Here is a 10,457-nt window from a genome sequence, read left to right as displayed (position 1 = left end):
CAGAGTGCTCCTTGGAGGCCAGGATGGCCAAACTTTTGTCTCTCATACTTTGGACATATTGTCAGGAGGGACTAGTCATGGGAGAAGGATATTATGATTGGTAAGCTGGAGGCTCAGAGAAAAAGAGGAAGACACCCCCGTTGAGATGGATTGAGAAAGTGGCAGCATCAATGAGCTCAAGCATGGCAACAGTTGTGAGGTTGGGCCAGGAAAGGGCAGTGTTTCATTCTGTTGTGCATAGGGTCGCTATGAGCCAGTGCTGACTTGATGGCACCTAACAACAATAACAAATGCAAGAACAACAGTGACCTGAAATACTGACTCAGTGTGGGCCAGTGGTTGAGGTTGGTTTTGTTTGGGACATTGTTGATTTTCACAACTGAAAATCTATCTAGTAGATAGAGGCCAGAGATGCTACTAAATATCCTAGAAAGTCTAAAACAGCTTTCCACAACAACAACAAAAAATTATCAACTGCAAAATGTCATTAGTGGTGATATTGAAAAATCCTGTTTTAGAAAACAAGCACCTCAACTTCTCTTAGGAAAATTGTAGGTAAGTTACAATATAAAAGTTTCAATATCTTGGAGTTCTCGACATTTGGAAAAAATTTGTTGTCAGCCATTACCCAAAATGAATTCTTTGTGTTCTAGCCACTCAGCTATTAAAGAAAAGGTTGGTGGTTCACACCACCCAGTGGCTCTGCAGGAGAAATACTCACAATTTGCTTCTGTAAGCATTGTTGTTAAATTCTGTCATAGGGACCCAGGATAGAGTTTCTGAGGAGCTGTGGTGGTTCAAACTGCCTATTTGCAGCTCAAGCTGACCTTGCAGTCCAGTGCATTATCCTGCAGTACTATGCATAGAAACTCTATGGAGAAATTCTACTCTGTCGTGGGGTTGATATGTTGGAATTGACATATTAACAACAGTACAATAACAGTAGCTATTATTTTGGGCAGTAGTTTCTATGTGTTTAGAAAGATTTTAACCATGGACAAGCTGAAGATGAAGTATTTTTTATTCTATTTTTAGGAAAGTCCCCATGGAATCCAACCAACTTCCCCCTCTATTTGCTAAGTCAAACTACCAGCTGTTCCTCATTAAGTGCTGGGCGATTTCCCTTTTCTGAGCCTTTATCCAGGATATTTCTTATCTATTGATGTTCCTTCTCTTCTGCATGTCTAAATCTTACCTGTTCCACAAAATCCAATTCAGAATTAACCTATACAGCTGGAGACAAACATTCCCACTGTTTTAGCTCCACACTATTTTTTCCATTTGTGGTATGATTTCACTTCTAACAAAAGCTATTTTTATTTTGCCATGTCATAATCTTGACATGCACAGAATTTGTGTCTGGTTGATCTTTGTTTTCCATAGTGCTTTGCTTAGTAGATATTTCAAGGATGAATGAAAGCTTTTGAAGTTCTAGCTTTGATTATTCTTCATCAGTCTTTTTGATAAAACTAGAGGTGACAGCCTTTGTGCACTTGTCATCCAATCTCTGCTTTTGGTGGTGGACAACTTGAAGCAGACTCACTGTCACCCCACCTCTCCTTCTAGAAATAGTGATCAGGATCTGTATTATACCTGAGGATTTAGGCCAGGAATAATAGCTGTGATTTCTCTGCCAGTACTGGAAAACAGTCTGATCCTCTACTTTCTTACACAAGGTAGCTCTGAATCTATTCTCTCTGATCTAGTCATCTCTCCTTTATCATCCCTCTTTTATGTATTCCGGAGACGTCAAAGACTCTGCTCTACTCAGCCTCTAGACTAACATTAGAGTGAAGAATATTCTTCAACCTCACAATCAAAAGCTACTTGGGTACAATGCCCAAATGACCATCTTTTTAAAGAGGCAGCCTGATCCTTTTTTTCTCTGACTAAGTGAATAAGATTTTTGTTTCTTATAAAAGAAATTATTATAGAGAGGTTATAAGAGTCTACCTCTGAAAGCTCACAATAAGGACCTCTGGACGATGGTGCTAAAGCACCGAATAGGTTTTGCTTTCAGTGGCAAGATGTACTTGACTCTTTTTACCAAGTAGCAAATGCCTTTTTATTCATTTATGTTGGAATAAGTGATTGCTGTGCTGCCTTCTGTAAAAAGAAATGACTGTACTCAGCAAGAGAGCACATTGGTAAAGCAGGGAAAACACAAAATCTGGCTGGCCTGGGTATCCTTTGTTTAATTCAAGGAATTCTTTATCCTCACTAATAGATTTTTAAAGCTGTAATCTGCACTTGGAAGTGCCAGGAGCACAAAGTTGAGAAAAATAATCTGGAAAATCTAACTTCAGCCAAATGAATCATCTGTTTCTTTCTCAGAAGCCCTAGGATTCATCTCTACCTTTCATGTTGTGCTCACAATATCCCTTTAGGAGCTAATGCAGGGTTAGGAATAAACTCTGTGCCCTCCCCTGCTCCTCAAGCATTAGTGGGAAATATTAGTTGGACAGGAATTGAAAGGGTAGATATTTTGCTTACCACCATTTCTCAAGAGAGAGTTGGAATCTCTTTTATTCTTTATAATAGAGTTATTTTATCCCAATCCTACAAGAAATGGGTGATAATATAATAACAAAGAGGCCACATAATTCCTGATATCAGAAATTCATATGCATCTATGATGGTCAAACAAGCCTGGTACGAGTACAAGGAGAGACACATAGACCACTGGGAAAGAACTCAGTATCTATAAATAAATTCTTCCAGCTATGGACAATTGATCTTTGATAAAGGGTAAAAGTCCATTAAATGGAAAAGATACAGTCTCTTTAGCAAATGGTACTGGCAAAGCTGGGTATCGTTTGCAGAAAAATGAAACAGGAGCCATACCTCATACTATATACCAAAACAAACACAGATGGGCTTATAAACAAAATAATAACACTAGTGAGGAATGTGCTCCATAGAAAGAGCAACTCCATGAAATTAAAAGGACAACATTTGCCAAAAGCCAAGATGAGAAGTCAGGGAGAGGCAGGGAAACCAGATGAATGGAAACTGAAAAACCTGGGTAGAAATAGGGAGTGTGATGACCCATTGCAGGACTTGTAGCCAATGTCACAGAACAATTTGTGTATGAATTATTGAATGGAAAACAAATTTGTTGTTTAAACATCCACCTAAAGTACTCAAACACTTCCACACAAGAATGGGCAATAAATTCTCAAATAGTTTTAGCATACGATTTTTAAAGTAAATTCTCCCAGGCCTTTTTTATAATTACATATATGAGGTAACTTCAAAAAGTTCATGAAAAAAATGGGATAGAAAGATAATGGAATTTTTTTTCCAAAAACTTTTTGAAACCCACACAAGTGTAACAGAGCTGTAATATTTTCCATGTCATTCAAAAACACTCAAAATGTTAATAAGTTTTCCAGGAAAGGCTTAAGATGGTCTGTAAATTTGTCCTGAAATATTTGTGCATGGATTTCAAAATCCTTTTGCACCAAAATAAGCCCATATACTAACCTGTTATAACATGCCTGAACAGGATCTAGTTTGAGGTACTGAGATGGGAAAGACAGCAGTGTGAAAAGAGCCCTTATTACAGCAGTATGAATTCTACTAAAATTGAAGCAAGAACAAACTTTCCACTAGATGGGGGTGGCGTCAAAGTCTTTGTGCCCAGACCAGCTGCTGATAACAACAAATCTTTCAATGGAGTTTTTAAACAAATGGGTTCAAGATTCTGAAGTACTGCTTGGAAGAATTGTAACAGGAGATGAAACATGATTTTACCAGTAAGATTCTAAAGACAAAGCACAGTCAAAACAATGGCTAACAAGAGATGGAAGTGGCCCAATCAAAGCAAAATCAGACCAGTCAATAGCAAAGGTCTTAGTAAGAGTTTTTGGAGATGTTCAAGGCATTTTGTTTGTTGATATTCTGGCGTCCTGGTGTGGCACTGTGGGAAAAAGCACTGGACTCCAAGGTTGGTTTAAACTACAAGCTAGGTTGCAATCCCACCAGCCGCTCCTTGGAAATCCTATACAGGGTCGCTATGAGTCGGAAGTTGGAACTGACTTGATGGCACTTGACAACAATAACAACAAAACAAAGAATGATAACATGTGGAGAAAGTTAGCTAAAGCTTTAGCAGAAAAAATGCTTGGGATAGGTTCATCAGAAAGTCCTTCTCCACCATGACAATACTTCCTGTTCATGCCTTTCATCAAGCAAGGACAATTTCATGAGTGTTTTGATGGAAAATCATTAGGCATCCACTTTAAAGTCCTGTTTGGCTCCTTTTGACTTGTTTCCTAAACACCCCCCAAATCTTTAAAGGGCACTCATTTTTCTTCAGTTTATAATGTTAAAAGTCTTCATTGGCATGGTTGAATTCGTTGGACAGTCAGTTCTTTAGAAATGGACAAAATGGCTTGTATTATTGCTTACAGAAATGTCTTGACTTTGAAACATGATGTTAAAAAAGAAAAATTTTATATATGATTTTAATCTTTTAAAATTTTAATCTAATTAAATTTCCATTTTTCCATGAACTTTTTGAAATCTCCTTATATAAAGCCATGTTCCTCCCAGAAACCTGAGACTAGAGCCTTATCTATAAACAAGACCACTACAACTATCTCATTTGCTTTATGATCACTATTTCCTCATTTTCACATCTGGAAACTGTCTTTCTTCCTAAGAAATATCCAAATCCCAAAACACTCAGACTTTTATTCAATTTCTTTTCATAACAAACCTCCAGTAGGATTTCTTTTATTATGGTTAGACTTCTCAAGGGTTGTTTTTACATGAAAACTCCCTATACAATCTTAAAGGTTATGGATTTTATCCCTAAGAATCAGCTACTTCAGTCTTTACTTCTTTTCCATTCTTAGGTAACTATTTACTGTCTTTGAGGCCTAAGGACTGCCATCTGTTACCTTCTTTGGTCTCAGTTTTCTCAGAAATCAGAATTTGTTGCAGGACTAGTTCCCAGTTTGCCCATGTTTCCCTACAACTATTCTCTTGGGTAGTCCCTCCTATACTGACACTGGCCTTGGCCATATACCTTGTCTTAGCCAGTGGGACAAGAGCAAACCTGGCATAAGCAGAAACTATGAAAAGTTTACTGTCAGACCTGTAAAGACATTCATCCTTGATCATCCAGCTGCCAACTATTGTGCCAGTTGTCTGCAGACACATGATTGAAGCCCTGAGAGATCAGCCAAGTTAACCCAGAAGAAATGCCTACCTGTTCTATAGAATTGGGAACTAAATGTGTAAATGGTTGTGGTTTTCAGTAATTACATTTTGGCTTCATTTGTTATACAACAGAAGCTAACTCATACTTTACCTAAAGATGTAGTTAATAACAACATTTACTTCAATGTGTTGTTACAGTGAATTAAATGAATTAACAGAGCCAGCCCAATGCTGAGTCTACTACTCATTTGTTTGTGATATTGTAGTGGCTCCTTTGTTGTTTGGTATTAGAAGTTATGCCATTGCTATTTTAAATACCAGCAGGGTCACCCACTGTGGACAGGTTTCAGTGGAGCTTAAGACTAAGCTAGACTACGAAGGAGAGGTGGACCACTTTTGAATGGTTAGCCACTGAAAACCTTATGAATAACAGTGGAACATTGTCTGATATAAAACTCTAATGATGGACCCCGGTATAGAGTGTTAAAGAGCAAAGCTATCACTATGAGGGCTAAGGTGAAACTGACCAAAGTCACGATATTTTAAATCACCTCATATGCATGTGAAAGTTGGACAGTGAATAAAAAAGACTTTAGAAAAATTGATGTATTTTAATTATGGTATCAGTGAAAAGTATTGAAATAGACCACCAGAAGAATAAACAAATGTGTCTTGTATAAGTGCAGCCAGAATGCTCCGTAGAAGTTAGGAGGACGAGACTTTCTGTCTTGTCATCTTTTGTTGTCAAAATGTCCCTGGAGAAGGACATCATGCTTGGTAAAGTGGAATGCCAGCAAAAAAGAGGAACCCCAATGAAATTGTCACAGTGGCAGCAACAATGGACACATACATAACAACAATTGTGAAGATGATGCAGGACTGGGTAAGGTTTTATTGTGTGTAGGGTTGCTATGCGTCAGAATGGACTCAAAGGTATTTACCATCAACAATAACACCAATGCTATGAGTTGGAACTGACTTGATGGCAATGAGTTTGGCTTTTGGGAATGCATAGCAAGCGAGTCCTGGTGGTGCAGTAGTTATGTACTCAGGTGCTAACTGAAAGGCCATTAACTGGAACTCACCAAGCACTTTGTGAGAGAAAAATGTAGTCATATGGCTTTGCACTGATTTACAACCTTGGAAATGCTATGGGTTAATTCTACTTTGTCCTTTAGGAACTCCATGACTTGGAATCAACTCAAGGGTGACAGAGTTCGGAACACATAGAAAGCATAATATAAATGATGTTGTTGTTGTTGTTAAGTGCCATCGAGTCGGGTCCGACCCATAGCGACCCTGTACAGGGTTTCCGAGGGTGTAAATCTTTACGGGAGTAGAAAGCCTCATCTTTCTCCCGCGGAGCGGCTGGTAGTTTCGAACCGCTGACCCTAAGGTTCGCAGCCCGATTCGTAACCACTACGCTACCAGAGCTCCTAATATAAATGATAGTTGTTCATTAATGTTGTTATCTGAGTGATCTGAATACTACATACCATCAGCTGACTGAATAGTAGATTAAGAGCAGAACTTTCACTTACACTTACCAGTACAATCTTTCTAGCTTCACTGGAATGCAATCTTGGGATGCCCCACCTTGACTCCAGTTAATAACAACCCCCAGAATCCAGGAGGGGAGAAGTGTAGTTAGCTGTCAGACCAAGCCACTAGCATTTAGTCAGCACTTGTGCATAAGGTCACTATGAGTAAGTACTGACTCGATGGCACCTAATAACAAGAGCAACATACCTCTTCACAAGGAGCTCTGGTAGCATAGTGGTTACGAGATGGGTTGCTAACCTCAAGGTTCTGCAGTAGAATGATAATGCTTTCTGCTCCCATAAAGATTTACAGCCTCAGAAAACCTATACTGGGTTGCTGTAAGTTGGAACTGACCCCATGGCACATAATCACCACCACACCTTTTTACTGCATCCTGGTATAGAGTTATAGGATAAGCACTCGGTCTGAAAGTTGGTTTGAACCACAAGGTCAGTGTTTCAAACTCAATGGCTGCTCCTCAGAAACCCTATACACGGTCACTATGAGTTGAAACCAACTCCATGGCACTAACAACAACAACAAATACCTCTTCACCTTGTGTCCTTGGAGTCCTAGGATAAGCACTGGACTGCTAATTGCAAGGTCAGTGGTTCAAACCTATGAGCTGCTCCTCAGAAATTATCCAGGGTTACTATGAGTTGGATCCAACTCCATCATGGCACTTAACAACACACCTCTTCCTCCTGTGCCCTAGTCATCCCTTGCAGTTACAATCCCTTCAGCAATGCCACCAAAAACAAATGAAAAGGGCTTTAAACACAAAAGTAGTAACTGATTGTATTTAATTTGTTAAGAAACATTTATTCCAATTGTTCAGACCATGATGTCAATGGCTATTTTTGTAAGTTATATGCACGGGTCCCTTTCAGACTCATTTACTTTCCAGAAATATTATTTCTCTGAAAATATATTTCCTTTGGTAATAGAATGGGGTCCCTATCCCTTTCCACTGGAGTTGTACTGGTTTGGTCCATTTGTGACATCTTATTGTTTTGTTTACTCTTTAAATGGAATTGGGTAAACCAGAAGGTCCCAGGTGGGTTTTGTAATAGAGCTGGCAATCAGGAAAATCACTCATTTCCTTATCTTTAAAACAAGTGACTTGATCTCTAAAGAGTCCCTTCCAGTTTTTAAATTTGAAAACTTTGGAGTATTTTGTTATGTCTTAGGTAGTAGATCATATGATTGGAGACACCTGGGAGTGCATCTAAAAGCTTTTTGAAATCACCATACAACAGAACCTGCCTCCTTTAGCAGCTGCAGGGATAGTATATATTTAGAAAAAGAATCCCACTGTTGGGATTGGTTGTGCAGAGTTATAAAATGTGCCTGGATAAGGTATGTGTGAATGGGGGTTGTAATTCTCCCTTTTAATTTTTTTTTTTTATTCTGTTAGTTTCTCTTCAGTTAAATACATTAAAGATAAAGTTTCACATATTGACAACCTATTCTCAACTTGTTTTACTGGTCATCCCACTGTGAATAAGTATGCCTGAGAATGTGCATTGTTTATATGAACCGTGGTTTGGTTGGTCTGATACAAGGTTAAGTTCATGGTGTTTTTGGAAAATGAATCACAAAAAGAATTTTTAGTGGATACTCGGTCTAACTTTATGAGTTTTACAAAGCTAAAAACTGAACTTCAGAATGATTAAATATTTTATTCAAGGTCATGAGTCAGTGACGGAGGCAGAACTAGACCCCTGACCTTGTAACAACTAGCTTCCGCCAGTGATCGTTGCATTTGAATTGTTCACATCACATGAAATTGCTTTCAAAGAGAATATTTAAGTAACATTGATGGAAAGGGAAACATGGATTGCAAAGAAGTGATTTTGAAACATACTCTAAGCAGACTGAGCACTGCACAATCATAGTTTTTAGGGGCTGAAGCCAGCTATAGCTAGCCAACATTTTGGTGTGGTGCTGTAGGATCAGCACTGGACTACTATTCACAAGGACAATGGTGCAAACTCACCACCTGCTGTTTGGAAACCCTATATAGGGTTGTAATGAGTCAGAACTCACTCTATGGCAATTAACAACTAATTCCAGGTTCTCCATTATTCCAAATAATGGAGCATGAATCCTGCCCTGGAGGAGTTAGGAATGAAAAAATTTGTTAGGCTATTCTCTTGTCATAAATATATTTAAATAATCCTGAGGCAACTTTAACATCTGTACCTACAGTCTCTTTAAGACATGGTATAAATTTTTAATTTTTTTGTCTGTATTTAATGCTTGAACACCAAGATAATATACTGGATTATAATTCTAGTATATGTAAACATAAAACAAGAAGAAAAAATGTTCCCATAATTAGACTTGGCAAGAAAGTGTTAAATTTTCAAGAACCACCAGTGAGGTGAGAAAGCTATCTGGGGCATCATGCATATTTAATATAAAAGAACAATTGCTTTAACACATATGAAAGATTGTTTTTCCCCTCCTTGCAATATTACCATTACAGTTCAAAAGATTTTGATGCTTTAGATCCAACCTCAATTCTGGTTGAAGAAGAAGAATTTGTTCCTCTTAAAATATTTTTTGAAGGCTTTCAAAATGTGTTTAAAATATTTTGACTTTTAAAGTATGCAGTATTTTTCAACAACTTTAGAAGTAATTTAAGATCAGCAACTCCTATGACAAAGGAAGTTCTAATATCAAAGGAAGATTAAAATCATAACTATATACAAATGCCCATACCATCTTTAAATGTGTGCTTTAGGAAGTAAGGATTTAAATACAATTTGAACAGATAATACAACTTTTTATTTTCTATACTGTATTTAGGCAAATCTTGTTACCCACACTGGTATACCCATGACTTTTCCTCTCATATATTCTTTATTCAGATAGTCAAATCTTAATGAATCCTTTTATAAATAGTTATTTCTCCATGCCAAAACATTTCTGTGGAGTCTTGGTATGGTGCTTTAGGATAAGCACTGTAGTGTGAACAAGGTCAGTTATTCAAACTCACTACCTGCTCCTCAGAAACCCTATACAGGGTTGCCATGAGTTGGAACCAATTCGACAGCACTTAACAACAACTGACACTTCTGTCTCTAGAATTATAGAAGCATTTAAAACATCAATATATTGAATCACCCAACCAGTAAACAAAACCAGTTGTTGTCAAGTAGACTCCACTTCATAGAGACACCATGTATGTCAGATTAGAATTGTGGTCCACAGCATTTCCAAAGGCTGATTTACTTTTTTAAGAAGTAGATTGTTGGACCTTTCTATTGAGAATCCTCTGAGTGGAATACAACCTCCAGTTTTCCAATTAGGAACAGAATGCATTAAAACATTTGTGCTACCCAGAATCACCCAAGAGGTTCGTGAAATCCTGCAGTACTATTCCAGATCATTACATCTAAATCTCTGTGGTTAAATTCAAACTTTGTCTTGTTATATAAATTACATAGGTAATTCTAACATGCAGTCAAGGCTGAGAATCATTGGGGCTTGGGTAGAGGAATTAGTGCAGGGTACTCAGGTTGCACATGGATAACCCACTGCCATTGACTTAATTCCAATTTATAGGAACTCTATTGGACAGAGTAAGGAGCTCTGGTAGTTTAGTGGTTACAAATCGGGCTGCGAACCGCAAGGTCAGCAGTGCAAAACTACCAGCGGTTCCACAGGAGAAAGATGAGGCTTACTGTTCCCGTAAAGATGTACAGACTCAGAAACCCTGTGTAGTTTTGCTATGAGTA

General features: G+C 38.0%; 1 protein-coding gene and 1 pseudogene across 1 annotated transcript in view; both read right to left on the bottom strand.

The window, feature by feature from the left end:
• The window catches only part of LOC102834894, a 15,556-nt pseudogene extending 10,387 nt beyond the window's left edge, over window positions 1-5,169 (bottom strand).
• Window positions 1-10,457, bottom strand: part of MARCH1 (membrane-associated ring finger (C3HC4) 1, E3 ubiquitin protein ligase) — a 541,031-nt gene that overhangs the window by 18,877 nt on the left and 511,697 nt on the right. The window lies entirely within an intron of this gene.

This window comes from Chrysochloris asiatica, unplaced genomic scaffold, assembly GCF_000296735.1.
Source record: "Chrysochloris asiatica unplaced genomic scaffold, ChrAsi1.0 scaffold00202, whole genome shotgun sequence".
NCBI classification, from domain to species: Eukaryota; Metazoa; Chordata; class Mammalia; order Afrosoricida; family Chrysochloridae; genus Chrysochloris; species Chrysochloris asiatica.
This window is presented reverse-complemented; position numbering and strand designations above follow the sequence as displayed.